Source organism: Schistocerca nitens, unplaced genomic scaffold (assembly GCF_023898315.1).
Source record: "Schistocerca nitens isolate TAMUIC-IGC-003100 unplaced genomic scaffold, iqSchNite1.1 HiC_scaffold_532, whole genome shotgun sequence".
Classification (NCBI taxonomy): Eukaryota; Metazoa; Arthropoda; class Insecta; order Orthoptera; family Acrididae; genus Schistocerca; species Schistocerca nitens.
The window spans coordinates 295,215-310,192 of record NW_026046065.1 but is presented as its reverse complement, the minus strand read 5'-3'; the positions used below and the strand labels follow the sequence as shown (position 1 = coordinate 310,192).

At 40.1% G+C, this 14,978-nt stretch overlaps 1 protein-coding gene across 1 annotated transcript in view; it reads right to left on the bottom strand.

Annotated features, from left to right (window-relative positions):
- Positions 1 to 13,973, bottom strand: part of LOC126232565 (broad-complex core protein isoforms 1/2/3/4/5-like) — an 88,868-nt gene extending 74,895 nt beyond the window's left edge. The window contains exon 1 of the mRNA XM_049942804.1: positions 13,850 to 13,973. The gene's annotated coding sequence lies outside the window, so the exon portion shown is untranslated. The remainder of the gene's footprint in view (positions 1 to 13,849) is intronic.
- Positions 13,974 to 14,978: the final 1,005 nt, after the last annotated feature.

Here is a 14,978-nt window from a genome sequence, read left to right as displayed (position 1 = left end):
AAAAAAAAAAAACCACGCGATAAGGTGTAGGCATTTAGAAAAAGCCTGTTGAATTGCTGTTCCAACCTAAAGAGACGGTCAGTTGTGGATCATCCCTCCTGAAAACCACATTGATAGGTGGACAAAAGGTCTCGAGATTCCATAACACAGAAATACTTTCAGCAGCTCATAGAGTACATTAGTCAGGCTAATTGGTCAGCAACTGTCGATAGATACTGAGTTCTTGCCTGGCACCTTGGAACCAAAGGCAGTTGAAGAGCTTAAGGAAATGTTGCCTTTGGCTAACATTCAGGTTTTGGATCACCTAATTGTGAACTGCATCATGACCTGGGGCTGTTTTGCGGGATGGGGCAAGAGACTGGAGTAGTTCCCACTCGTGAACACCTCATTATAGGATTCAGACTGGTGGGGCGTGAAACATGAGTGTATGTATTCAACTTGTTACTTCTGCGGTAGAAAGATCACGGGATAGGAAGAGCACGCCAATGCTGTCTGAAAGTTGGTCACACGGTGTTCTGCAAGAACTGATGAACTGGTACAAAAACCACCCTGTAGAACTAGACCGGGAATAGCTGGATTGTTGGCTGCCCATAAGGAAATGCTGCATAGCCCACACTTAAGATGAAGAGGCATATGTCCCCAGGGAGGAGACAGCGCTCCCAGCCTTCCTACTTACTGCATTTGATTAGATAGCGAGCCTTAGCACAAATTTGCTTATAAGTGATATGGTTGGTCTGCAAAGGTTGTCGTTTGAATTGCTGCAGTGCTAGTCAGCTATCCTGAATAGCTACTGAAATGTGTTTGGTTCACCTTGCAGGACCTGATCAATACAATCCAACAGAGAGGTGGTAAATGTAACAGTAGAGGCACACAAAGACCAGTTGGCTCTGTGAAGTGCACAATGCGGTAGTCTGTCTGGAAATGGCAAGGAAATAACAAGATCACTGGAACGTCGTCACGGTCACAAAGGTCACCATGTAGTGACCAATGTGGCAAGGCCAAAAAATTAGGGAGGACACGGTTAGATCAATAGCTGAAAAGGTACAGTAGGTGGGACAAATAGATCGGAGGACCATCATTGACAAGACACAGGTCATCATCTGTCAGAAGCTGGTCAGTCACAAGCCCCTACCAGGCGAAGGGTACTCCCCCATAAAGGGGTCATGTGCATTGAAGTCCCCCAACAAGGGGAAAATTGTTGGATTAATGTGGTCCATTCAACATAATTAAGTGGCCTGCCTGGAGGTAGGTAAACGCTGCAAATAGTAATCACAGACATTGTTTGCACCTGCAGTGCTACTGCCTCCAACGAGGTGCAAAGGGGATTCAATTCATTGATGACTTCTATACGAACCAATGTACAGACCCCTGCAGATGCCCTCTCATTACCAGCACAGTTCTGACAGAACACAAATAACCACAGAGTGTTAGAGAATAGTTGTTCATAAAATGAGTTCCTTGGAGAACAATGCCAACAACTAAAGGAGAGGAAATAAGGTGGTGTAGTTCTGGAAGGTGGTAGTAGCACCCACTACAATTCCACTGAATGACCAGGTGACTGGTGGCCAGGTTAGGCATGAAGCAACCTGGAGGACTGGTAACACCAGATTAACTGCCTGTCACCGGTGGGGATGGAACTACATTTACAAATATCGACTCAGAATCCGACCGCATGGCAGGATTTGGTGAATCCGGGGAGGGGAGGGGGGAGACTTCCCAGAGGAGCCTTGTCTCTATTTTTCTTATTCTTCATTTCCTCTGTAGCCTTTGCTGTGTGTGGGTCATTAAAGGAGCTATCTGCAATGATCACAGGGACATATGGTGAGCAGACAGCCTTGGGACTCGCAGGTCATGGCTTCTTCGGCCACTGTTTGGAGTCAGGCCTTTAGTCTGAGGGTTGCCTGGGAGACGGATCCCAAGAGGGAGCCCTGTCACTGATAGAAGCTGAAGAACAGGAATGCTTCTCCAGTGGGGTGTGGGAAATGGTGATGATGTTAACATAATGGATCATGTTTCTTCTGTGCCTCAGTGTAGGACAGGCAGTCAACAGATTTGTATTCCTGGATCTTCAGTTCTTTATTGAAAACCGGGTACACTGGCAGGCCTGGGGTGTGATGTTCCACGAAAATGGATATTCACAAGGACTACCTTGTTGGAATGATTGTTCACAGCTGCTGCTTTTTGCGTCTACCTTGCAGTGGGATGACACAGGCCCAAAGCATTAACATTTGAAGCATCTCATAGGTGGTGGGCCATACTGTTTCAAATCGCACCTGTACAACATTACCTTAACCTTCTCCAGGAGGGCATTTCCTCCAAAGGCTAACAAAGGCACCTGTATGAGTACAATTATCCTTGGGCCCTTTTCGTAGATATCCAATAAAATGTATGCCTTGCAGCAAGGTTAGTTCAGAGATTCTCACCTGCTTTGAGCATAACATCTCTGTGGAAGATAATTCCTTGGATCATCTTGAAAGTTTTGTGAGAGGTCAAGGTCACAAATATGTCACCTAGATGATCTGAAGATTGGGCAGCAGGGGAAGTTTTAATCAGTAACGAACCATTTCGCATTTTACCCAGACTAAGCTTTCCAAACTTGTTTTCAATAAAAAATAATAGTTTCATTGGAGTAAAGGTATCTCTATCATTCCAAGATTAGACCAAATATTGGGTAAAGTGTTTCACTCCCAGATGTCTGGCTCATCCACCTTCCCGTGGTGTAGCCAGGGAAGGAAACATCGCGGGATCATATCTCTCTGCATTTTAATAATCTATCCCACGCGAAGAGACTGCTAGGATCTTGCGGCCAGTAACAGAAGAAAGTTTAACTCACTTCATGTGTGAATCTTCCACCATGGTACCACTCAGTCTGAACGGTGCCCCCCTGCCGTAGCAGTGGTCATCTGGCCAGTAAACTGTTTCCTGGAGCTCCAGTACCCCAGCCATGACGGGCACATACTGCTTGATTTGCATGGGGTGTTTCCAGCTTAGGTACCACCAGTGGTCCAGGGGCTACCACCGTGCAGGTATTTGACGACTCTCCCTCCCCCACAACGGAATGGCTTCTGTACTGGGCTTTGGGGTAGTACTTTTACAAGAAAAGAAAAAGTGCAATGAGTGAAAGGCATAAAAAGTGGAACATAAGCTAGGTGGCCTTCCCTTCATGATCCCCATTTCTGTAAAATTAGGAACAGAAGTATCAAGTCAAATCGAAAACAAATGAAAAGTTCTATAATGCTGGAAGGGAAGAAAACAAGTGTCTAATATCACAGACCAGATTCAATCACAATTGGCACCGAAAAGACCACCCAAAGGATAGGCAGAGAGGAAAAAAAATAGTAGAAGGACAGTCTTGCCACACAGGAAGAGAAGTAATGCTGCAAGGGCTGGGGACCCGTGGTGGCCAAGCAGGTATTCACAAAAGACATGTGAGCCCGCTGGAAGGTGTAAGAATGGAAACTTTACCGATGATCACTAATTCCTTTAATGGTTGAAATGCTTCCTGACACCGCAGAGTCCAGTTAAATTATACTCCTTTTTTTTAAGGGGTCTAGCTACCTTTTCGAAGTTTCAAACATATTTTCTACAGGGATTCGTGATCTCGAATAGAACTGTAATTTTATAAAAGAATAGATTGTCATTCACCAAATAGCAGAAATGTTGAGTCGTTGACAGGCACTATAAAATAACTGCTACACAAATAAGCTTTTGACCTAAAGCCTGCTTCTGAATCAGTACACACAAACACACACACGCTCAAGCAAATGCAACACTCACACACATGTCCATTGCCTCTGGCTGCCAAGGCCGGGTCTAATTCGAAAGAAGGGTTTTTGGCCAAAAGCTTACTTGTTTAACACTCTTTTTGTAGTGCCTGCCTGTGACTCAACATTTCCACAATATGGTGTGTAGTAAACTATCCTTTCATAAATTATCATTATTCCAGCCTGGATTTTCCATTGCAAGATGTAATTGTACTTCGGAAAATTTGTTATGGCCTGCACAAGTCTTGGGTCAGTACGTACCCCTTCGTGGGCAATAACAAGACCCGAATAGCATTCCTCCTGCAACATGAAGTGACATTTCTCTAAGCTGAGGGCCAGCTGTGCTGCTTACAATTGTTCAAATATCTCCCGCAGTCGCAACAAGTACTCTTGGTGCCCTCAGAGTGTACTATTACGTCATCTAGGTAAACTAGGCACTGCTTTGATCAGAGGCCCCATACAGCCCTGTCTAACAATTGCTGGAAAGTCACCAGAGCATTTTTCAAATCCACACCTGACAATACTGTAAGTGTCCAAATGGGATCACAAATGCTGTTTTGGGATAATCTTCTGGTGCTACTTCTAACTAGTGACAGTTATTGCATAAATTTAATGTTATGAAGTAATGGCATTGCCCTAGATTATCTAATGTCTCAGTGATAATGGGCATGGGGTAGGCATCAGTGACTGTTTGTTGATCTAGAAATCTGTAATCACTTCAGAATCTGTAATTTTTTTTCCATCCAAGAACTTCTTGGGTACAATTACTAACAGTGCTGACTAGGGACTAGTACTTTCTTCCGTAATTCCATCCCAAAACTGTTAGTCAATGAACTTCTCCATCACCAGTGGTAAATAGTGGGGACAGGCTATGGTTTCCTGATACAGGAGGTTCATTTCCATGGGAATGGTATGTCATCAGAGGTTTAGCTGCCAGTAGTCCAGGTGGGTTAAATTATTTATTCTTTTATGGAGGGCATCAGATGCAACACTTTTCCCCTTAGTGCAGTTAAATCGACAGACTATCAATGAGCATTTATTTATATAGGGTGAAGTAACCACATTTTGGCATAGTTCAACTTTGACACCAAATTGCCAACTTGTCATTGAAGATATGATTTTGAAATTTCTCGTGCTTAAAGTTTGACTTATTGACTTCTAAACAATATACATTTTGTTTTTGAAAGAAAAAATTATATGGTCAAATAATTGTTTTCAAAATTTTGTGTTGTGAGGTTACACTTACCCCATGGTTTGGGGCAAGTGTAACCCCGCATTGTTGTACCCATACAGAGCATTGTAAAAGAGACTTGGAGTAAGTGACCTGATTACCCAATTTTTACTGAATTTGAGGATTTTTAAATTATTAAAGTATCTTAAATTTTACTCAAGATATGAACTTTTTTGCACATGCCTCTTTGTATATTATGAAATACACAGAAAATGTTAGCTAAGCTAAAAAATAAGTGTTAGCCTAAACCATAAAACACTGAAACAGAACGCATCATAGATGATTTATTTTTGTTTTAGGCCAGTAATTTATTAGTTTAAATTCTACAAAAGTAATATTTTTTCTTTAGTAGGCAATTTAACAAAAATAATAAAATATCTAGTCTCAAGAGAAAAGAAAAGATCACTTTATAAGTCACTTTCTATTATTTTTTATGGTAATTGAACTAAAGTTGTTTGCAATTTGTGTTTAATGCTAAACTGCCCTAATTCAACTTATTATATTCACACTTAGGCCCTAACTATTATTTAGTCACTGAATGTTGTATGAATCAAATGTAACACCAAATGTCAGGTCTCCCTTGTGACCCAAAGTTGGCTCAGGCAGCACTGAAATGACATCTGAGGAGTGAACTTGCGTCTCATCTCTTCTATCAGGCCAATAGAATGTGGTGCCATGCTTTGTCTTATTTTTGCATCTGAGGAAAATCACTTCGGGATCTCCTGAATCAATAATTTTGGTAACTTGGCCAATAAAATGAACTTTCTTACATTTTGTTGCAAAAGCTACCAGAACATAGTTTCCAACTGTAATTTTATTGTTGGCTTCAAAAAAGTTTGCCTCTTTCTTCTTCTTCTTCACAGCTTATCATTTCTTTCCTGAGATCATCCAGTGTTATCATCTTCATCACTACATATTAAAGATAGGCCTCCTTCAGTTTCACTTTCTTCACTTGTTGATTGAACTTCCAGTCTTTTTTCTTGTTACCCACATGAGCAATCAGGGATTTTTTTTTCCACAACATTCTGAGATGCCATTTCAGATAAAGTAACAGCACTTTGTTTGGAAGATTTACTTTTCATTACCAAGCCCTTTTTATGCCGATAATGCGTTTTTGTTTTGCTTTCTTCTTATTATTCTTGTTTCCTTTAAAATCTTTTTCTTTATAGATGGCATCTTGAAAAGTGATAACTTCAGCTCCTGGTGCACTTCTTTTCTTCTTTGTTTTACCTGTGGGACTACACTGTTGGACTGTTTCCAATAATAACCTTTCAAATGACAAATCAGAAGTTCCAGAACATAATTAAACATTGGTTAGCCTGGGAATGGTTGAGAAAGAAATCTGGTACTGGGAGAACTACAGGGCTCAGTAGATGTAGGCCTATAAAATTCTGGAGGTTGTTCAGCAAAATCTGAGTACTTTCTGTTAGAGACGTAGTTTGCACACAGTCTATGGCTGCATTATCGTGAGCTGGCAACGGATTTGTTTCTGCCAAAGATTTGGTATGAGCTACATATCTTTTATATGCCTCCGGATCATATTTAGTTTTATCAATTAGGCCTACTTCTCTACTGTAAGGGAATATTCCTGCTTTTTGAAAACCACTTATCAACAATTCAGGTGGTGTTTCATTCCATACAGCAGTGAGGAGATTGGAAAAGTCACGTTTGCTAATTTTTACCCCTTGATGATGTCTCTGGTGATGAGTTAACTTTTGGTCCCAAGTAGATTTCACACACAGGAAGGCCAGTTTAGTTGATCTAGTGTGATGGCAAAAACAGGGTTACGGCTTAAATAAATAAATAAATAAATATGTTCCGGTAAGTTTGTTTGGGGCAAGTGTAACCCCCCTGGTTACACTTGCCCCAGCCGATTGGTTACACTTGCCCCACATGGGAAAAAGTTGGGGTAAGTGTAACCATGCCTGGCATATCAAGAGCTTTATCAGTAGAGTAAAACGAATCTCATATTTGAAATTATCATGCAAAAGTTAGTTTGTAACCAAAAAATTGTGCAGTTATCTTTAAAACTGCAAAAATGACAGACCACCAAATTCTGAGCATGTCACTCTCTCGCAGAGTGAAAATGTAGACGTCAATACAAGTCCAAAAATTAATTACCAATTTATGTCAGATTTGACAACTTATGGTTAAATATAACAAAGAAAGGAGTAAATTAACATGCGTGATAGGTCAGAGATAAAATTACAGATTCTTTAAGGCACTATAAGCCGTGGTTACACTAACCCCATGGTTACACTTACCCCACTTCACCCTATTTATTCTTTTATGGAGTGCAATCCCCCCCCCCCCCCCCCAACACACACACACACACACACACACACATTACATATGTGTGAAGTAACTGTGCTTCCGCATACTACATTATTGAGCATACTGAGTTCAGTAGTTTTAGGAATAATCCCAATATGAGGTAATGATTTTTAAATTTGTCATCAAAAGATTGTTTGGACTAGATTTTTAATCAGAATACCACGAGGTTCCAAAGAACTAGGGATACAACGAGATACAACACCTCAAAGAACATGCAACTGCTGCACTGATAATCAGAAACTAACTTCGTAATTATTTTGCAACAAGTGGCTGAATAAATTCAAGCTAGCTTATTTACAAATGTTATTTCAACTTTATTAGTTTAACTTAACTGAAAACTGGACAACATGTAATGCTAGTATGTCCAAGTCTAGTTGAATGACTTCTGCAGAAATTTTTTTTTGTGCCAAGAACCAAATGAGCTAATCCTATACATTTGTATAGCCAATGGCCAAGAATCAATGGCTGTGTGCAAATATTTCATTCTTCTGGGGAAGGAAAGATCGAGAATTGTGTTAAAACACAGGCTAAGGAATTATGTGCATTCTGTAGATTCCATCATATAAAAGATTTTTAGGCATGTGGAACAAATTGAGGCAAATATAAACCAAGGAAAAGTAACTCTTCGAACTTTTATCCATACGCTGGATTAACAATACTCCAAAACTAGACTACTTAACACTACATGTGCTTAAACACTAAAATACAACCTAACTAAATTACCAGGAAAGCAGGTACGCCAGTGAGGAAACCTGGTGCTCTGTAAACCATCAGCAGCACTAGCTCATGTTTTCCCCAAACCACTATTGTGGCCCATCATTCAAAGAGTTGTTCAACACAATATTTGTTAACTCTACGGGCCCAGGAACTAGCTTTTCCCCCGTTATGTTGCCACCCTCCATTTTCTGTTTATGTCTCTGCTGTAGTGTGGTAATGTGTACTCATCAATATTAATCTGTTCAGTGTCAGTGATTGCCATGTTCCTCTGAACTGATGTTTCTGATGTTTTGATGCAATATACTTAATGAATTCTTACGTATCCTAAAGAGTTAAGCGGGACGTGAGGGCAAAAAGGGGCTACTGCATCTAAAAGTAATTAGAAACAGTAAAGTAGGAATGACTTGGCCAGCGGTAGTGGACATATGGTCGAGGGCCTACAGGTCCAGCATGTGGTGGGAGGCACCTCAATCTGCCACCGCTCAGAAAGCAGTTTAAAATAAATGCAATAAGATTAAAAACCACTTTCTCATAGGAAACTAAGAACAATTTCAACTGACTGTATGTCATCCGCCAACATTAGAGGCAAGGAATGTGGAGGACCATGCTTGGCATTGGAATGGAGAACCGGAATAGACACATTCCATCAAGATGTTAGACACTGTCTGTTCGCCCACAACCACAACATGAGGGTGACTCATTACATTAGATAGAACTGTGCATTAGTCTGGTATGACTAAAGCAGAAGGTAATAAAGCAATGGATTATTTCTAGGAAGAACAGAGGGAGGAACATCATGTAGCTCCTTGACATGGAGGAGTTTACTACAGGGGGCAACTGCCCATCAGGTGATGTTCTACCTATGAGTAAATAGACGCCTTATAACTGGAGCCACAAATGTGTGTATGGGATTGTCAAAGTGAATGTTAGACAAGTAATTGCTTCTCTAGTCAAATAGCCTGCCTGTTAATTCCCCAGGATACCCTCACGACTTGCAACACAGGGAAAGACAACTCACCAGGTAGTTAAGATCAGAGGCAAGATTATGAATAGCAGATATCACAGGGTAATAAGCATAACATCAATCAATGGCCTGGAGACTACTCATTGAGTTACTGCAAATTATAATGCAGTTCAGGAAGGTCCGTTTGATAAAATTTAGCACTCTATTGATGACTGTATCAAAAATCTGGCAACCACAGTATAGCTGGATGATACCAGGGTCTGGTAAATACATAGTATAGAAGTGTGATCTGCATCTCAAGTAGTGTGGGTGAGGAAGCAGTAAATGTTTAGCTTTTGCATGCAAATGATTTTGCACTGATGAATATGGGACAGGCATGTCATGAGGAGTGCTGTTATGAAAAGGAAGTGGCAGTATTACCAGAAAGTGATCACTGTTACAGAGATCATCATATGATGACCACTATAGTGAATATGAGACAGAGGGAAGAGACTGTAAGGTCAGTAATCAGAAACATTCCATGGGCTGTACAAAAGTGGGTACAGGTACTGTCATTGAGAAGATTGAAAGGGCTCTCTCAGATGAAGGGATACCCCCACACAGGGAGTAGAGTTGGGAGAAAAAGTGGGGTGGGGGGCTGGGAGTTGTTGAATTAAGATGGTCTTGTCAAGGTAGGTAGGTGTCCAGCCTGGAGTAAATAGATGTTGCAAATGGTCATCTCTGGGATGGTGCACACACTTACTGCTATCTACTCCAGTGTGGTATAGAAGGAAATCCACTCACTGGCGACATCTGTGCAGACCAAGGCACACACCTGTCCAGATGCTCTATCAGGCCAATACGGTTTGTACAGAGAGATGGTAACCTCTGAAGGCTGGAAAACACTCATTAGTGAAACATGTTTCTTGGAGGGGAACACTGATCGCTGAACTGAACGAAAAGCAATAAGTGGCACATACTTTTTAGTGGGACTTTTGAGAAAGTCGAGAAACAAAGCACCTTTCAAGTCAGAAACAGCTATTTTGAACGTTTTCCCTGCTGACAAATAAGTTCTTGTTTTAACTGCACAGTACTTCCATTTCCTCCAACATTATATACTGCAGCTTTTGAACTGCTGTGTTGTGGCGCGTGAAGGCTTAATCACTGATGACAACATTCTACAGAAGCAGTACACCTTCCACTCCATGTGGTATTAGAAGTCTCTCACAAACAATATATAAAATTTTTTCACAAGTTATGATCCTGGAAGACACTAAATGACTGTAGCTGCTTATGAATCAGACCCTTTGCAGGTTCCCTCACAAGCAACAAACTATCGTAAAACAAAAAGTTTTGTTAATATCTTATGGGTCAACAGAAGCGTCTGATTCCACCTGTCTGCTTTGACCCATGACATAATGGTGTTGTTGAGCGTGACATCACTATGACATGGAGTTTTTGAGTGGTTGTGTTTGTAGATGTCATGGTGTTGTATGTGATGATGCCCTCTAGTGGTAGATGTGGACATGCCGAGTTTAACGTGTGGTATTGAGTTCGGATAACTTGTGCAGTAACATGGGCTGTGGAATGTTTTCAGTGAGTTTTTAAGGTTTTTTTTTCCCCACATGTGTTTGGCGTATTTGTTAGGTCTGATTAGCTTGGTGTAGGTTGTGCAGAAAGAAGTCTAATTTTTTTAAGGCTTTTTTGTTAGCTATGGATATGACAAGTTCACGAGCGTATCATTACATTCCGAGATGGGTGATAATATGATGTCTGACATACAGTTTCTGCAGATGTTCGGTCTTATTGCTGAATATATTAGGTGTCACGTTTGTGGCAACAACTTCAGGTTGATGAGAGTTCTGGCAGCTCGAACCACGGACATGTATATGTGGTGTTGTTGGCACGAGTGTGTGTGTGTGTGTGTGTGTGTGTGTGTGTGTGTGTGGACAACCAGGGTAGTATTGCCAGAGACTTTTGTTGGTAAGTAATTTTTGGTTCAGTTTTATTCTAGAGTAAATGTGATGTTCTGTATATTGTATATTTATGGTATGTCAGTTGCATTTTAACTGATGTAGTGAATATGGGGTATTTGGGTTTTTGAGTTGTAGGGGTTTTGGTTCCACGTTTTGGAGTTGCAGGTGCTGGTTTTTTGGTATAGATAGCTGTAGTTGAGCTATATAGGTTAACAGGAATATCTGACTCCATTTTTTGGAGTTGTAGATGGTGTTGTTTTGGTTTTGATATCTGTGGTTGAGCTATATAGGTCTAGGGAAATGCCCTATTCCACTTTTTGGAGTTATAGGTGTTAGTTTTCTGGTATCGACAGCTGCAGTTCAGCTACACAGCTCCAGGGAAATGTCTGATCCTTGTGTGTTTTTAATGTATCCGAACACTGTAATTTAAATTTTTTCTTTTACATTATTTGTTTTGGGATGGTGTGGTGTTTTTTTACTGTTGTATATTTAGCTTGTCCCCATCCTATACCCCCAATTTTCTGCAGTTGTCCTGTTAATTTCATTTTATTTTTGGAGTGAGACATTTTTGTGTCATTTTTATTTTATGTTAGGGTTTGTTGACCTGTGTATGTATGACACCATTGTTGTTATTTTGTATGTGTTGGAAGGAGCCGTTTCCACCATGTTGTTGATGCCATGGGTCAAAGCAGATGGGTGGAATCAGACGTTTCTGTAATGTCATATGTGGCTTACTTCAGAACCTATTGCCAATGTCTGCACTAAGCTACATCTTCCAAAATCTGATTTGTTGTCTGTGTAAAGGCTCACAACCTGTGTTAAAATACTATAAACAACATACAGAAAAACATATCACACTAATCTGGAGATATTTGACATTGTTTCTCTGTCTTTGTGAGAATTGTGTTGATTTCTAAATTGGCAAATTACTTACCTTGCGCCAAGACAAGTGCAACTGGAGATCTAACAAAAAAATGGCCTCTATTATGAAAAAGCGCAGCAATAAAAAAATGGTTTTCAGAATTCAATATGACACCTTTCATAAGATATTGTGTGAAGAGGATACACTATACCCTAGTAACTACCACTTTCAAAATTCAAGTACTTCATTAGTGAGCTGTTTGTACTGATCAAAAAGGAGAAGAATTTTCTACTCAGAAGACCTAGGATAAATTTTAGGTAAGAGTAATAGTATTAACAAATTGGCTGCTATGTGGCCACCTGCAACCACTGCAAAATCACATGCCTGACATCATGGGCCGGCGGCAGTCACAGCAGAGCTAACACCATGTACCTAACCTGGTGGTTAAACATCCCATCACTAAGTGTGCAGCAGTCAATGTGTTAATGGATACTGTATCTATTCAGTAGTGTATATACAGAGTGCACACATTTTCTTGGCACCTCAGCTCTCCAATTCTCTTTTGGGAAGGAATGTAAAAATTCAGTGCATATCATCATTGTTAATCCTAACAATCAAACATCACTATCTGCATCACCACTGTGTAGCAATTATTGGTTAACGTCATGCTTCATTTCACTGCACTTTATTTGCAGACACTCTCCCTCTCTCTCTCGCTCTCTGGAAGTGCTTTCACCTTCTATTATCTACACCTACCCCCCCAAAATTAACAAAAAAATACAGATACAGTAAAAGACCTGAGATACTGTAGGTAAAACTGTATACACATTGATTTACTCAACTCTTTTTCAATTGCATCAACAGTGATGTATCCATATATCCTTGTTCTATTTCAATAATCAGTTGTTACTTAGGTAGTAGCTTTGAATGGAACATCTAAAAAGTAATCAGTTTTGATCCTAAAATAATTACTGTGTAATGGAAACAATCTTAACACATGCAGATTGTCTATCGTATTGACTCAAATGAACTTGTTGTTTCTTTACTTGTAAATATCTAGTATTTTACAATAGGGCTACCAAACAATACTCCAATATAAAAAATGAATTTGTCACATCTTCCCAAAGTGTAGGAAAAACTGATTCAAAATGTGCATTATTAAATCATACATTATTAACTGGTATCGTCAAAATAAAATTCTTGAACCACTTAAGATGCTCAAACATATCCATATTTGCCGGTCATATAGATAAGCAACAATACTCCAAAAAATAGCTTTTGATGTGTGCATTAGTCAGAGAGACGATGGGTGAAAACTTTAATTCTTCTTGTTGGTTTCAAACGGTAAATACACGCGACGGAACAAGATGAAAGAGAATCAAAGCTTAGTAGACTACTTAATAAGTTATTACTAGTTTGAAATCTCAGCTGGAACTAACACTGTGTGCAAAATTACAGATATACCAGCCTCTTCATTCATATATTAAATTAACCTGACCCAGATTTTTCGAACACAATCACGTAGCTTGCATTTCTATTTTTGATCAACGAAAGTGGTCTTTCTGCTAAAAGCGAATAATATGTAGGATAAAATTCGACAGCGAATATGCAGAATTACACTGTTTGCCGGTGCAGTCAACTTCTACAGCGCACTGTGCATATTTTTTTAACAAGTAAAAATCATTTAATCCGTTCTTCCTCCGATTAATGACAAATCCTTAACGATAATGCCTTCACACTAACTGTTAAATAGGACAAGAAAGCTACAAACTGCTAGTACCTCAAAATATCGATAGCTACAGGGCTTAGCGAAATCAACATTTGCTGTTAAGGGTGTGTCTACCTAGATATCAACAGCAGTAATATGAAGCTGTTTTGAGACAAAAGAATGGGTAGTAAACAGCGACATACACATACACAATCAAATGGGTCCACAGGAGAATTCTGATGCCTCGCCGTATATCAGATTTTTTTACGTTTAACTGAATATAACAGCATCCAAATTGTTACTGGCGTACAAACCTCTTGTGCAGAATTAATTCCGATCGCTGGCACTAAGAGACGACGCAATATACAATGTTTTTTTCCGGGACGCTGCGTCTGATAATTTAAATTTGACACTTAAAACAATGAATGCCGAAGAAATTAATGCAAAATTAGGAAAGATCTTTGCAGAACATAACAAGCAAGGCAGCCAACTGCTAAATCTTAAACAGGATGTCAGCCTTTAGAGCGGGAAATTTCGTTCGTAAAAATTTAGTTCAAGATCTTTTTATACGTGATCACTTTAAGCAAGTCTTTATAATAGATGAATAACTGTAGTAAAGGTACAGACGTGAAATTAGCAGTACCACGTAAAAAGGAACAGCTGTTTCACGTAGCCCCCCGCCCCCCTTCCTCACCGCTCCACCCGCGCTCTCGCTCTTTCTCTGGTATAATATTCCATCAAAAGCACTGAGACACTTGTTAGTGGACATTAATATAAGGTATGTCCACCCTTAGCATTTATGACGGCTTGAACTCTGCTCGGGAAACTTGCAATAAGATGTCTGGATGTCTACATGGCAAGACATTCTTCCTCAAGAGTCGAAGCCAGAGAAGATTCTAACTCAGGTATGTAACTGTCGACACGCTTTTGCCTTACAGATGCTGCTTTACGACTGGGTGCATTGTCGTCCTGATACAATCATCGTCTCCGAACTGCTTCTCAACTGTACGCAGTACACAATACCGTACTGCAAAATTTTTTCACATCTTTCCCCATTTAGCGTTTCTTAAGAGCAATAAGGGGACCACGTGCTAAGCACGAAAGACACCTCCATACTGTAACACACTGTCGGCACTACACATGATGGCAGGTAACGTTCTCCATGCATTCAACAAACCCAAACACTTCCAGAGGTTATAGCGTAATTCATCGCTCCAAATCACTTATTTCGAGTCATTCACGGTGCAGGGGCGTTGCTCCTTATACCACAGCAAGTGTCACTTAGTACTGACAATAGAAATACGTGGCTTATTAGGAACTGCTCGATCATTGTGTTCCATTCTTCTTAATTCTACACACACAGCCATTGTGCTAGCTGGACTACTGGTAGCGCTTTGGAACTCATGGATGATTCATTCATCCTGCTGATTTCAGGTGATTTTT